The sequence below is a fragment of the Triturus cristatus genome, chromosome 4_2 (genome assembly GCF_964204655.1).
Source record: "Triturus cristatus chromosome 4_2, aTriCri1.1, whole genome shotgun sequence".
Classification (NCBI taxonomy): domain Eukaryota; kingdom Metazoa; phylum Chordata; class Amphibia; order Caudata; family Salamandridae; genus Triturus; species Triturus cristatus.
Genome location: NC_140586.1, coordinates 978,350,411 through 978,367,417, shown reverse-complemented (window position 1 = coordinate 978,367,417; position 17,007 = coordinate 978,350,411). Strand labels below are relative to the sequence as shown.

Sequence of the window (17,007 nt, the reverse complement as noted above, 5' to 3'; positions counted from 1 at the left end):
GACTCCTCAGAGAGTGATATAAACAAGCTGCCTAGAGTTTACAATCATTAAAACAGCTGCCTGCTCAGATAGTACAATACACAAACTGCCTGGAAATTACAATCTCTAACACAGGCAACTCCTCAAAGAGTGAAATACACAAACTGCCTGGAGTTTACAATCTCTAACACAGGCGACTCCTCAGAGAGTAAAATACACAAACTGCCTGGAGTACACAATCTCTAACACATGCGACTTCTCAGAGAGTGAAATACACAACTTGCTTGGAGTTTACAATCTCTAACAGAGCTGTCTCCTCAGAGAGTGAAATACACAAACTGCCTGGAGTACACAATCTCTAACACAGGCAACTCCTCAGAGAGTGAAATACACAACTTGTTTGGAGTTTACAATCTCTAACACAGGCAACTCCATAGAGAGTGAAATACACAAACTGCCTTCAGTTTACAATCTCTAACACAGCTATCTCCTTAGAGAGTGAAATACACAAACTGCCTGGAGTACTCAATCTCTAACACATGCGACTCCTTGGAGTGTGAAATACACATATTGCATGGAGTGTACAATCTCTAACACAGCTATCAACTCAGAGAGTGAAATACACAAACTGCCTGGAGTTTACAATCTCTAACACAGGCGACTCTTCAGAGAGTAAAATACACAAACTGTTGGAGTGTACAATCTCTAACACAGGCGACTCCATAGAGAGTGAAATACACAAACTGCCTGGAGTTTACAATCTCTAACACATGCGACTACATAGAGAGTAAAATACACAAACTGCCTACAGTTTACAATCTCTAACACTGGCGACTCCATAGAGAGTAAAATACACAAACTGCCTGGAGTTTACAATCTCTAACACAGGCGACTCCTCAGAGAATAAAATACAGAAACTGCCTGGAGTTTACAATCTCAAACACAGCTGTCTCCTGAGGTAGTGAAATACCCAAACTGCCTGGAATTTACAATCTCTAACACAGGCGACTCCATAGAGAGTAAAACACTGAAACTGCCTGGAGTTTACAATCTCTAACACAGGCGACTCCATAGAGAGTAAAATACACAAACTGCCTGGAGTTTACCATCTCTAACACAGGTGACTCCTCAGAGAGTAAAATACACAAACTGCCTGGAGTTTACAATCATTAAAACAGCTGCCTGCTCAGAGTGTCCAATACACAAACTGCCTGGAAATTACAATCTCTAACACAGGCGACTCCATAGAGAGTAAAATACACAAACTGCCGGGAGTTTACAATCTCAAACACAGGCGACTCCATAGAGAGTAAAATACACAAACTGCCTGGAGTTTGCAATCTCAAACACAGGCGACTCCATATAGAGTGAATTACACACACTGCCTGGAGTTTACAATCTCTAACACAGGCGATTCCATAGAGAGTAAAACACTGAAACTGCCTGGAGTTTACAATCTCTAACACAGGCGACTCCATAGAGAGTAAAATACACAAACTGCCTGGAGTTTACCATCTCTAACACAGGTGACTCCTCAGAGAGTAAAATACACAAACTGCCTGGAGTTTACAATCATTAAAACAGCTGCCTGCTCAGAGTGTCCAATACACAAACTGCCTGGAAATTACAATCTCTAACACAGGCGACTCCATAGAGAGTAAAATACACAAACTGCCGGGAGTTTACAATCTCAAACACAGGCGACTCCATAGAGAGTAAAATACACAAACTGCCTGGAGTTTGCAATCTCAAACACAGGCGACTCCATAGAGAGTGAATTACACAAACTGCCTGGAGTTTACAATCTCTAACACAGGTGACTCCATAGAGAGTGAAATACACAAACTGCCTGGAGTTTACAATGTCTAACACAGGCGACTCCATAGAGAGTAAAATACACAAACTGCCTGGAGTTTACAATCTCTAACACAGGCGACTCCATAGAGAGTAAAATACACAAACTGCCTGGAGTTTACAATCTCAAACACAGGCGACTCCATAGAGAGTAAAATACACAAACTGCCTGGAGTTTACAATCTCTAACACAGGCGACTCCTCAGAGAGTAAAATACACAAACTGCCTGGAGTTTACAATCTCTAACACAGGCGACTCCATAGAGAGTGAAATACACAAACTGCCTGGAGTTTACAATCACTAACACAGGCGACTCCATAGAGAGTGAAATACACAAACTGCCTTCAGTTTACAATCATTAAAACAGCTGCCTGCTCAGATAGTACAATACACAAACTGCCTGGAAATTACAATCTCTAACACAGGCAACTCCTCAGAGAGTGAAATACACAAACTGCCTGGAGTTTACAATCTCTAACACAGGCGACTCCTCAGAGAGTAAAATACACAAACTGCCTGGAGTACACAATCTCTAACACATGCGACTTCTCAGAGAGTGAAATACACAACTTGCTTGGAGTTTACAATCTCTAACAGAGCTGTCTCCTCAGAGAGTGAAATACACAAACTGCCTGGAGTACACAATCTCTAACACAGGCAACTCCTCAGAGAGTGAAATACACAACTTGTTTGGAGTTTACAATCTCTAACACAGGCAACTCCATAGAGAGTGAAATACACAAACTGCCTTCAGTTTACAATCTCTAACACAGCTATCTCCTTAGAGAGTGAAATACACAAACTGCCTGGAGTACTCAATCTCTAACACATGCGACTCCTTGGAGTGTGAAATACACATATTGCATGGAGTGTACAATCTCTAACACAGCTATCAACTCAGAGAGTGAAATACACAAACTGCCTGGAGTTTACAATCTCTAACACAGGCGACTCCTCAGAGAGTAAAATACACAAACTGTTGGAGTGTACAATCTCTAACACAGGCGACTCCATAGAGAGTGAAATACACAAACTGCCTGGAGTTTACAATCTCTAACACATGCGACTACATAGAGAGTAAAATACACAAACTGCCTACAGTTTACAATCTCTAACACTGGCGACTCCATAGAGAGTAAAATACACAAACTGCCTGGAGTTTACAATCTCTAACACAGGCGACTCCTCAGAGAATAAAATACAGAAACTGCCTGGAGTTTACAATCTCAAACACAGCTGTCTCCTGAGGTAGTGAAATACCCAAACTGCCTGGAATTTTCAATCTCTAACACAGGCGACTCCATAGAGAGTAAAACACTGAAACTGCCTGGAGTTTACAATCTCTAACACAGGCGACTCCATAGAGAGTAAAATACACAAACTGCCTGGAGTTTACCATCTCTAACACAGGTGACTCCTCAGAGAGTAAAATGCACAAACTGCCTGGAGTTTACAATCATTAAAACAGCTGCCTGCTCAGAGTGTCCAATACACAAACTGCCTGGAAATTACAATCTCTAATACAGGCGACTCCATAGAGAGTAAAATACACAAACTGCCGGGAGTTTACAATCTCAAACACAGGCGACTCCATAGAGAGTAAAATACACAAACTGCCTGGAGTTTGCAATCTCAAACACAGGCGACTCCATATAGAGTGAATTACACAAACTGCCTGGAGTTTACAATCTCTAACACAGGCGACTCCATAGAGAGTAAAACACTGAAACTGCCTGGAGTTTACAATCTCTAACACAGGCGACTCCATAGAGAGTAAAATACACAAACTGCCTGGAGTTTACCATCTCTAACACAGGCGACTCCATAGAGAGTGAAATACACAAACTGCCTGGAGTTTACATTCTCTAACACAGGCGACTCCATAGAGAGTAAAATACACAAACTGCCTGGAGTTTACAATCTCTAACACAGGCGACTCCTCACACAAACTGCCTGGAGTTTACAATCTCTAACACAGGCGACTCCATAGAGAGTGAAATACACAAACTGCCTGGAGTTTACAATCTCTAACACAGGCGACTACATAGAGAGGAAAATACACAAACTGCCTGGAGTTTACAATCTCTAACACAGGCGACTCCATAGAGAGTGAAATACACAAACTGCCTGGAGTTTACAATCTCAAACACAGGCGACTCCATAGAGAGTGAAATACACAAACTGCCTGGAGTTTACAATCTCTAACACAGGTGACTCCATAGAGAGTAAAATACACAAACTGCCTTGAGTTTACAATCTCTAACACAGGCGACGCCTCAGAGAATAAAATACACAAACTGCCTGGAGTTTACAATCTCAAACAAAGCTGTCTCCTGAGGTAGTGAAATACCCAAACTGCCTGGAATTTACAATCTATAACCCAGGCGACTTCATAAAGAGTAAAATACTGAAACTGCCTGGAGTTTACAATCTCTAACACAGGTGACTCCATAAAGAGTAAAATACACAAACTGCCTGGAGTTTACCATCTCTAACACAGGTGACTCCTCAGAGAGTGAAATAAACAAGCTGCCTAGAGTTTATAATCATTAAAACAGCTGCCTGCTCAGAGTGTACAATACACAAACTGCCTGGAAATTACAATCTCTAACACAGGCAACTCCTCAGAGAGTGAAATACACAAACTGCCTGGAGTTTACAATCTCTAACACAGGCGACTCCTCAGAGAGTAAAATACACAAACTGCCTGGAGTACACAATCTCTAACACATGCGACTTCTCAGAGAGTGAAATACACAACTTGCTTGGAGTTTACAATCTCTAACAGAGCTGTCTCCTCAGAGAGTGAAATACACAAACTGCCTGGAGTACACAATCTCTAACACAGGCAACTCCTCAGAGAGTGAAATACACAACTTGTTTGGAGTTTACAATCTCTAACACAGGCAACTCCATAGAGAGTGAAATACACAAACTGCCTTCAGTTTACAATCTCTAACACAGCTATCTCCTTAGAGAGTGAAATACACAAACTGCCTGGAGTACTCAATCTCTAACACATGCGACTCCTTGGAGTGTGAAATACACATATTGCATGGAGTGTACAATCTCTAACACAGCTATTTCCTCAGAGAGTGAAATACACAAACTGCCTGGAGTTTACAATCTCTTACACAGGTGACTCCTCAGAGAGTAAAATACACAAACTACCTGGAGTGTACAATCTCTAACACAGGCGACTCCATAGAGAGTGAAATACACAAACTGCCTGGAGTTTACAATCTCTAACACATGCGACTACATAGAGAGTAAAATACACAAACTGCATACAGTTTACAATCTCTAACACTGGCGACTCCATAGAGAGTAAAATACACAAACTGTCTGGAGTTTACAATCTCTAACACAGGCGACTCCTCAGAGAATAAAATACACAAACTGCCTGGAGTTTACAATCTCAAACACAGCTGTCTCCTGAGGTAGTGAAATACCCAAACTGCCTGGAATTTACAATCTCTAACACAGGCGACTCCATAGAGAGCAAAATACTGAAACTGCCTGGAGTTTACAATCTCTAACACAGGCGACTCCATAGAGAGTAAAATACACAAACTGCCTGGAGTTTACCATCTCTAACACAGGTGACTCCTCAGAGAGTGAAATACACAAACTGCCTGGAGTTTACAATCATTAAAACAGCTGCCTGCTCAGAGTGTCCAATACACAAACTGCCTGGAAATTACAATCTCTAACACAGGCGACTCCATAGAGAGTAAAATACACAAACTGCCTGGAGTTTACAATCTCAAACACAGGCGACTCCATAGAAAGTAAAATACACAAACTGCCTGGAGTTTACAATCTCAAACACAGGCGACTCCATAGAGAGCGAATTACACAAACTGCCTGGAGTTTACAATCTCTAACACAGGCGACTCCATAGAGAGTGAAATACACAAACTGCCTGGAGTTTACATTCTCTAACACAGACGACTCCATAGAGAGTAAAATACACAAACTGCCTGGAGTTTACAATCTCTAACACAGGCGACTCCTCAGAGAGTAAAATACACAAACTGCCTGGAGTTTACAATCTCTAACACAGGCGACTCCATAGAGAGTGAAATACACAAACTGCCTGGAGTTTACAATCTCTAACACAGGCGACTACATAGAGAGGAAAATACACAAACTGCCTGGAGTTTACAATCTCTAACATAGGCGACTCCATAGAGAGTAAAATACACAAACTGCATGGAGGTTACAATCTCTAACACAGGCTACTCCTCAGATAGTAAAATACACAAACTGCCTGGAGTTTACAATCTCTAACACAGGCGACTCCATAGAGAGTAAAATACTGAAACTGCCTGGAGTTTACAATCTCTAACACAGGCGACTCCATAGAGAGTAAAATACACAAACTGCCTGGAGTTTACCATCTCTAACACAGGTGACTCCTCAGAGAGTAAAATACACAAACTGCCTGGAGTTCACAATCATTAAAACAGCTGCCTGCTCAGAGTGTCCAATACACAAACTGCCTGGAAATTACCATCTCTAACACAGGCGAATCCATAGAGAGTAAAATACACAAACTGCCGGGAGTTTACAATCTCAAACACAGACGACTCCATAGAGAGTAAAATACACAAACTGCCTGGAGTTTGCAATCTCAAACACAGGCGACTCCATAGAGAGTGAATTACACAAACTGCCTGGAGTTTACAATCTCTAACACAGGCGACTCCATAGAGAGTGAAATACACAAACTGCCTGGAGTTTACATTCTCTAACACAGGCGACTCCATAGAGAGTAAAATACACAAACTGCCTGGAGTTTACAATCTCTAACACAGGCGACTCCTCAGAGAGTAAAATACACAAACTGCCTGGAGTTTACAATCTCTAACACAGGCGACTCCATAGAGAGTGAAATACACAAACTGCCTGGAGTTTACAATCTCTAACACAGGCGACTACATAGAGAGGAAAATACACAAACTGCCTGGAGTTTACAATGTCAAACACAGGCGACTCCACAGAGAGTGAAATACACAAACTGCCTGGAGTTTACAATCTCTAACACAGGTGACTCCATAGAGAGTAAAATACACAAACTGCCTTGAGTTTACAATCTCTAACACAGGCGACGCCTCAGAGAATAAAATACACAAACTGCCTGGAGTTTACAATCTCAAACAAAGCTGTCTCCTGAGGTAGTGAAATACCCAAACTGCCTGGAATTTACAATCTATAACACAGGCGACTCCATAAAGAGTAAAATACTGAAACTGCCTGGAGTTTACAATCTCTAACACAGGCGACTCCATAGAGAGTAAAATACACAAACTGCCTGGAGTTTACCATCTCTAACACAGGTGACTCCTCAGAGAGTGAAATAAACAAGCTGCCTAGAGTTTACAATCATTAAAACAGCTGCCTGCTCAGAGTGTACAATACACAAACTGCCTGGAAATTACAATCTCTAACACAGGCAACTCCTCAGAGAGTGAAATACACAAACTGCCTGGAGTTTACAATCTCTAACACAGGCGACTCCTCAGAGAGTAAAATACACAAACTGCCTGGAGTACACAATCTCTAACACATGCGACTTCTCAGAGAGTGAAATACACAACTTGCTTGGAGTTTACAATCTCTAACAGAGCTGTCTCCTCAGAGAGTGAAATACACAAACTGCCTGGAGTACACAATCTCTAACACAGGCAACTCCTCAGAGAGTGAAATACACAACTTGTTTGGAGTTTACAATCTCTAACACAGGCAACTCCATAGAGAGTGAAATACACAAACTGCCTTCAGTTTACAATCTCTAACACAGCTATCTCCTTAGAGAGTGAAATACACAAACTGCCTGGAGTACTCAATCTCTAACACATGCGACTCCTTGGAGTGTGAAATACACATATTGCATGGAGTGTACAATCTCTAACACAGCTATCTCCTCAGAGAGTGAAATACACAAACTGCCTGGAGTTTACAATCTCTTACACAGGTGACTCCTCAGAGAGTAAAATACACAAACTGCCTGGAGTGTACAATCTCTAACACAGGCGACTCCATAGAGAGTGAAATACACAAACTGCCTGGAGTTTACAATCTCTAACACATGCGACTACATAGAGAGTAAAATACACAAACTGCCTACAGTTTACAATCTCTAACACTGGCGACTCCATAGAGAGTAAAATACACAAACTGTCTGGAGTTTACAATCTCTAACACAGGCGACTCCTCAGAGAATAAAATACACAAACTGCCTGGAGTTTACAATCTCAAACACAGCTGTCTCCTGAGGTAGTGAAATACCCAAACTGCCTGGAATTTACAATCTCTAACACAGGCGACTCCATTTAGAGTAAAATACTGAAACTGCCTGGAGTTTACAATCTCTAACACAGGCGACTCCATAGAGAGTAAAATACACAAACTGCCTGGAGTTTACCATCTCTAACACAGGTGACTCCTCAGAGAGTGAAATACACAAACTGCCTGGAGTTTACAATCATTAAAACAGCTGCCTGCTCAGAGTGTCCAATACACAAACTGCCTGGAAATTACAATCTCTAACACAGGCGACTCAATAGAGAGTAAAATACACAAACTGCCTGGAGTTTACAATCTCAAACACAGGCGACTCCATAGAAAGTAAAATACACAAACTGCCTGGAGTTTACAATCTCAAACACAGGCGACTCCATAGAGAGTGAATTACACAAACTGCCTGGAGTTTACAATCTCTAACACAGGCGACTCCATAGAGAGTGGAATACACAAACTGCCTGGAGTTTACAATCTCTAACACAGGCGACTCCATAGAGAGTGAAATACACAAACTGCCTGGAGTTTACAATCTCTAAAACAGGCGACTACATAGAGAGGAAAATACACAAACTGCCTGGAGTTTACAATCTCTAACATAGGCGACTCCATAGAGAGTAAAATACACAAACTGCATGGAGGTTACAATCTCTAACACAGGCTACTCCTCAGATAGTAAAATACACAAACTGCCTGGAGTTTACAATCTCTAACACAGGCGACTCCATAGAGAGTGAAATACTGAAACTGCCTGGAGTTTATAATCTCTAACACAGGCGACTCCATAGAGAGTAAAATACACAAACTGCCTGGAGTTTACCATCTCTAACACAGGTGACTCCTCAGAGAGTAAAATACACAAACTGCCTGGAGTTCACAATCATTAAAACAGCTGCCTGCTCAGAGTGTCCAATACACAAACTGCCTGGAAATTACAATCTCTAACACAGGCGACTCCATAGAGAGTAAAATACACAAACTGCCGGGAGTTTACAATCTCAAACACAGACGACTCCATAGAGAGTAAAATACACAAACTGCCTGGAGTTTGCAATCTCAAACACAGGCGACTCCATAGAGAGTGAATTACACAAACTGCCTGGAGTTTACAATCTCTAACACAGGCGACTCCATAGAGAGTGAAATACACAAACTGCCTGGAGTTTACATTCTCTAACACAGGCGACTCCATAGAGAGTAAATTACACAAACTGCCTGGAGTTTACAATCTCTAACACAGGCGACGCCTCAGAGAATAAAATACACAAACTGCCTGGAGTTTACAATCTCAAACAAAGCTGTCTCCTGAGGTAGTGAAATACCCAAACTGCCTGGAATTTACAATCTATAACACAGGCGACTCCATAAAGAGTAAAATACTGAAACTGCCTGGAGTTTACAATCTCTAACACAGGCGACTCCATAGAGAGTAAAATACACAAACTGCCTGGAGTTTACCATCTCTAACACAGGTGACTCCTCAGAGAGTGAAATAAACAAGCTGCCTAGAGTTTACAATCATTAAAACAGCTGCCTGCTCAGAGTGTACAATACACAAACTGCCTGGAAATTACAATCTCTAACACAGGCAACTCCTCAGAGAGTGAAATACACAAACTGCCTGGAGTTTACAATCTCTAACACAGGCGACTCCTCAGAGAGTAAAATACACAAACTGCCTGGAGTACACAATCTCTAACACATGCGACTTCTCAGAGAGTGAAATACACAACTTGCTTGGAGTTTACAATCTCTAACAGAGCTGTCTCCTCAGAGAGTGAAATACACAAACTGCCTGGAGTACACAATCTCTAACACAGGCAACTCCTCAGAGAGTGAAATACACAACTTGTTTGGAGTTTACAATCTCTAACACAGGCAACTCCATAGAGAGTGAAATACACAAACTGCCTTCAGTTTACAATCTCTAACACAGCTATCTCCTTAGAGAGTGAAATACACAAACTGCCTGGAGTACTCAATCTCTAACACATGCGACTCCTTGGAGTGTGAAATACACATATTGCATGGAGTGTACAATCTCTAACACAGCTATCTCCTCAGAGAGTGAAATACACAAACTGCCTGGAGTTTACAATCTCTTACACAGGCGACTCCTCAGAGAGTAAAATACACAAACTGCCTGGAGTTTACAATCTCTAACACATGCGACTACATAGAGAGTAAAATACACAAACTGCCTACAGTTTACAATCTCTAACACTGGCGACTCCATAGAGAGTAAAATACACAAACTGTCTGGAGTTTACAATCTCTAACACAGGCGACTCCTCAGAGAATAAAATACACAAACTGCCTGGAGTTTACAATCTCAAACACAGCTGTCTCCTGAGGTAGTGAAATACCCAAACTGCCTGGAATTTACAATCTCTAACACAGGCGACTCCATAGAGAGTAAAATACTGAAACTGCCTGGAGTTTACAATCTCTAACACAGGCGACTCCATAGAGAGTAAAATACACAAACTGCCTGGAGTTTACCATCTCTAACACAGGTGACTCCTCAGAGAGTGAAATACACAAACTGCCTGGAGTTTACAATCATTAAAACAGCTGCCTGCTCAGAGTGTCCAATACACAAACTGCCTGGAAATTACAATCTCTAACACAGGCGACTCCATAGAGAGTAAAATACACAAACTGCCTGGAGTTTACAATCTCAAACACAGGCGACTCCATAGAGAGTAAAATACACAAACTGCCTGGAGTTTACAATCTCAAACACAGGCGACTCCATAGAGAGTGAATTACACAAACTGCCTGGAGTTTACAATCTCTAACACAGGCGACTCCATAGAGAGTGAAATACACAAACTGCCTGGAGTTTACATTCTCTAACACAGGCGACTCCATAGAGAGTAAAATACACAAACTGCCTGGAGTTTACAATCTCTAACACAGGCGACTCCTCAGAGAGTAAAATACACAAACTGCCTGGAGTTTACAATCTCTAACACAGGCGACTCCATAGAGAGTGAAATACACAAACTGCCTGGAGTTTACAATCTCTAACACAGGCGACTACATAGAGAGGAAAATACACAAACTGCCTGGAGTTTACAATCTCTAACATAGGCGACTCCATAGAGAGTAAAATACACAAACTGCATGGAGGTTACAATCTCTAACACAGGCTACTCCTCAGATAGTAAAATACACAAACTGCCTGGAGTTTACAATCTCTAACACAGGCGACTCCATAGAGAGTGAAATACACAAACTGCCTGGAGTTCACATTCTCTAACACAGGTGACTCCATAGAAAGTAAAATACACAAACTGCCTTGAGTTTACAATCTCTAACATAGGCGACGCCTCAGAGAATAAAATACACAAACTGCCTGGAGTTTACAATCTCAAACAAAGCTGTCTCCTGAGGTAGTGAAATACCCAAACTGCCTGGAATTTACAATCTATAACACAGGCGACTCCATAGAGAGTAAAATACTGAAACTGCCTGGAGTTTACAATCTCTAACACAGGCGACTCCATAGAGAGTAAAATACACAAACTGCCTGGAGTTTACCATCTCTAACACAGGTGACTCCTCAGAGAGTGAAATAAACAAGCTGCCTAGAGTTTACAATCATTAAAACAGCTGCCTGCTCAGAGTGTACAATACACAAACTGCCTGGAAATTACAATCTCTAACACAGGCAACTCCTCAGAGAGTGAAATACACAAACTGCCTGGAGTTTACAATCTCTAACACAGGCGACTCCTCAGAGAGTAAAATACACAAACTGCCTGGAGTACACAATCTCTAACACATGCGACTTCTCAGAGAGTGAAATACACAACTTGCTTGGAGTTTACAATCTCTAACAGAGCTGTCTCCTTAGAGAGTGAAATACACAAACTGCCTGGAGTACACAATCTCTAACACAGGCAACTCCTCAGAGAGTGAAATACAAAACTTGTTTGGAGTTTACAATCTCTAACACAGGCAACTCCATAGAGAGTGAAATACACAAACTGCCTTCAGTTTACAATCTCTAACACAGCTATCTCCTTAGATAGTGAAATACACAAACTGCCTGGAGTACACAATCTCTAACACATGCGACTCCTTGGAGTGTGAAATACACATATTGCATGGAGTGTACAATCTCTAACACAGCTATCTCCTCAGAGAGTGAAATACACAAACTGCCTGGAGTTTACAATATCTAAAACAGGCGACTCCTCAGAGAGTAAAATACACAAACTGCCTGGAGTGTATAATCTCTAACACAGGCGACTCCATAGAGAGTAAAATACACAAACTGCCTGGAGTTTACAATCTCAAACACAGGCAACTCCATAGAAAGTAAAATACACAAACTGCCTGGAGTTTACAATCTCTAACACAGGCGACTCCTCAGAGAGTAAAATACACAAACTGCCTGGAGTTTACAATCTCTAACACATGCGACTACAGAGAGAGTAAAATACACAAACTGCCTACAGTTTACAATCTCTAACACTGGCGACTCCATAGAGAGTAAAATACACAAACTGCCTGGAGTTTACAATCTCTAACACAGGCGACTCCTCAGAGAATAAAATACACAAACTGCCTGGAGTTTACAATCTCAAACACAGCTGTCTCCTGAGGTAGTGAAATACCGAAACTGCCTCGAATTTACAATCTCTAACACAGGCGACTCCATAGAGAGTAAAATACTGAAACTGCCTGGAGTTTACAATCTCTAACACAGGCGACTCCATAGAGAGTAAAATACACAAACTGCCTGGAGTTTACCATCTCTAACACAGGTGACTCCTCAGAGAGTGAAATACACAAACTGCCTGGAGTTTACAATCATTAAAACAGCTGCCTGCTCAGAGTGTCCAATACACAAACTGCCTGGAAATTACAATCTCTAACACAGGCGACTCCTCAGAGAGTAAAATACACAAACTGCCTGGAGTACACAATCTCTAACACAGGCGACTCCTCAGAGAGTGAAATACACAACTTGCTTGGAGTTTACAATCTCTAACAGAGCTGTCTCCTCTGAGAGTGAAATACACAGACTGCCTGGAGTACACAATCTCTAACACAGGCGACTCCTCAGAGAGTGAAATACACAACTTGCTTGGAGTTTACAATCTCTAACAGAGCTGTCTCCTCAGAGAGTGAAATACACAAACTGCCTAGAGTTTACAATATCTAACACAGGCGACTCCATAGAGAGTGAAATACACAAACTGGCTGGAGTTTACAATCTCTAACACAGGCGACTCCATAGAGAGTGAAATACACAAACTGCCTTCAGTTTACAATCTCTAACACAGCCGTCTCCTTAGAGAGTGAAATACACAAACTGCCTGGAGTTTACAATCTCTAACACAGGCGACTCCATAGAGAGTAAAAAACACAAAATGCCTGGAGTTTACAATCTCTAACACAGGCGACTCCATATAGAGTGAAATACACAAACTGCCTGGAGTTTACAATCTCTAACACAGGCGACTCCATAGAGTGAACAATAAACAAACTGCCTGGAGTTTACAATCTCTAACACAGGCGACTCCATAGAGAGTGAAATACACAAACTGCCTGGAGTTTACAATCTCGTAACACAGGTGACTCCTCAGAGAGTGAAATACACAAACTGCCTGGAGTTTACAATATCTAACACAGGCGACTCCATAGAAAGTGAAATACACAAACTGCCTGGAGTTTACAATCTCTAACACAGGTGACTCCATAGAGAGTGAAATACACAAACTGCCTGGAGTTTACAATCTCTAACACAGGCGACTCCATAGAGAGTGAAATACACAAACTGCCTGGAGTTTACAATCTCTAACACAGGCGACTCCTCAGAGAGTGAAATACACAAACTTCTTGGAGTGTACAATCTTTAATACAGCTGTCTCCTCAGAGAGTGAAGTATTCAAACTGCCTGGAGTACACAATCTCTAACACAGGTGACTACTCAGAGAGTGAAATACACAACTTGCTTGGAGTTTACAATCTCTAACACAGGCAACTCCTCCGAGAGTGAAATACACAAACTGCCTTGAGTTTACAATATCTAACACAGGCGACTCCATAGAGAGTGAAATACACAAACTGGCTGGAGTTTACAATCTCTAACACAGGCGACTCCATAGAGAGTGAAATACACAAATTGCCTTCAGTTTACAATCTCTAACACAGCCGTCTCCTTAGAGAGTGAAATACACAAACTGCCTGGAGTTTACAATCTCTAACACAGGCGACTCCATAGAGAGTAAAAAACACAAACTGCCTGGAGTTTACAATCTCTAACACAGGCGACTCCATATAGAGTGAAATACACAAACTGCCTGGAGTTTACAATCTCTAACACAGGCGACTCCATAGAGAGTAAAATACACAAGCTGCCTGGAGTTTACAATCTCTAACACAGGCGACTCCATAGAGAGTAAAATACACAAACTGCCTGGAGTTTACAATCTCAAACACAGGCAACTCCATAGAAAGTAAAATACACAAACTGCCTGGAGTTTACAATCTCTAACACAGGCGACTCCTCAGAGAGTAAAATACACAAACTGCCTGGAGTTTACAATATCTAACACAGGCGACTCCATAGAGAGTGAAATACACAAACTGCCTTCAGTGTACAATCTCTAACACAGGCAGCTCCTCGGAGAGTGAAATACACAAACTGCTTGGAGTGTACAATCTTTAACACAGCTGTCTCCTCAAAGAGTGAAGTATTCAAACTGCCTGGAGTACACAATCTCTAACACAGGTGACTACTCAGAGAGTGAAATACACAAACTGCCTGGAGTTTACAATCTCTAACACAGGCGACTCCATAGAGAGTAAAATACACAAACTGCCTGGAGTTTACAATCTCTAACACAGGCGACTCCATGGAGAGTAAACTACACAAACTGCCTGGAGTTTACAATCTCTAACACAGGCGACTCCTCAGAGAGTAAAATACACAAACTGCCTGGAGTTTACAATCTCAAACAAAGCTGTCTCCTGAGGTAGTGAAATACCCAAACTGCCTGGAATTTACAATCTCTAACAGAGGCGACTCCATAGAGAGTAAAATACTGAAACTGCCTGGAGTTTACCATCTCTAACACAGGCGACTCCATAGAGAGTAAAATACACAAACTGCCTTGAGTTTACAATCGCTAACACAGGCGACTCCATAGAGAGTAAAATACACAAAGTGCCTTGAGTTTACAATCTCTAACACAGGTGACTCCTCAGAGAGTCAAATACACAAACTGCCTGGAGTTTACAATCTCTAACACAGGCGACTACATAGAGAGTAAAATACACAAACTGCCTGGAGTTTACAATCTCTAACACAGGCGACTCCATAGAGAGTGAAATACACAAACTGCCTGGAGTTTACAATCTCTAACACAGGCGACTCAATAGAGAGTGAAATACACAAACTGCCTGGAGTTTACAATCTCTAACACAGGCGACTCCATAGAGAGTAAAATACACAAACTGCCTGGAGTTTACAATCTCTAACACAGGCGACTCCTCAGAGAGTAAAATACACAAACTGCCTGGAGTTTACAATCTCTAACACAGGCGACTCCATAGAGAGTGAAATACACAAACTGCCTGGAGTTTACAATCTCTAACACAGGCGACCCCGAAGAGAATAAAATACACAAACTGCCTGGAGTTTACAATCTCTAACACAGGCGACTCCTCAGAGAGTAAAATACACAAAATGCCTGGAGTTTACAATCTCTTAACACAGGTGACTCCTCAGAGAGTGAAATACACAAACTGCCTGGAGTTTACAATCTCTAACACAGGAGAAACCTCAGAGAGTAAAATACACAAACTGCCTGGAGTTTACAATCTCTAACACAGGTGACTCCTCGGAGAGTGATTTACACAAACTGTGTAGAGTTTACAATTTCAAACACAGGTGACTCCTCAAAGAGTTAAATAAACATCACTTACTGTCTAAAATCACAGGTACGTCCAGCGTACAGCCCTGTGTTTTGTCTTCTGGGATAATCCTGTTCTGCAAGTTCTTTTTCTGCAACTTTTAAGCACAATATTTATTCAGTTAGAATTGTGATGAACAAAACCCTTCTATCCATCGAATTGTAGCTCTGAAGAGAGGGAACTGATGATTTATAGTCATGTTTGGTATAGTCTCCACCTGCTCTCCACCCCCTCTCCACCCACCTTATAATGCCTTCTCTTCCTTGGTAAGTTAAAATGACTTGTTTTTTCTCTGGATGTACACAAATCTAAAAGTGAGCACATGCGGACCATTCTAAATACACCCAAACATGAATACACAGAGAAGAAGGCAAACAGAAACAACACCCATGTATGTAAACAAACACAATACAAAAATATAAAGGTGCAAGTAGATTCACACATATGTATACATGTGCACATACTAACTTAAACAAAAACACAGTCACAATATAGCTAACAGGAAAACGGCACACATACTCACATATACAAACACATTAATTCACATAAACAGACTAGCAGAAACAAACACACACATATGCATATACTACACACAATCACTCTGTTCTCATATTGTTTATTTAGATACAAGCACAGAGTAAGGATGTATCTGATGTTCAGTATTATTCATTTACAGAGTCTCCTGTTTAGCATAGCCATTCTAATACTTCAACTTCACAAAAGAATTATTCATACAACTTTGATGCCCAGCCAGCTGTAATTGAGGAAAGAAAGATGTAGTATTAGTTTTGCAACACATATTATTTTCTCCCTCCAGGTTTTTAGGGAGTCTAAGTCGAACATCAGACCTGCCCCCTTTCTTACATTTAGATTAGTCATCCAACATCTTTTTTCACCGGGATACATGCTGCCCTCCAAAAGATAGAAGAAGG

At 41.4% G+C, this 17,007-nt stretch overlaps 1 protein-coding gene across 1 annotated transcript in view; it reads right to left on the bottom strand.

Annotated features, from left to right (window-relative positions):
* The window catches only part of LOC146839195 (CD5 antigen-like), a 418,739-nt gene extending 402,495 nt beyond the window's left edge, over positions 1–16,244 (bottom strand). The window contains exon 1 of the mRNA XM_085603215.1: positions 16,088–16,244. The gene's annotated coding sequence lies outside the window, so the exon portion shown is untranslated. The remainder of the gene's footprint in view (positions 1–16,087) is intronic.
* Between the last annotated feature and the right edge of the window lie 763 nt (positions 16,245–17,007).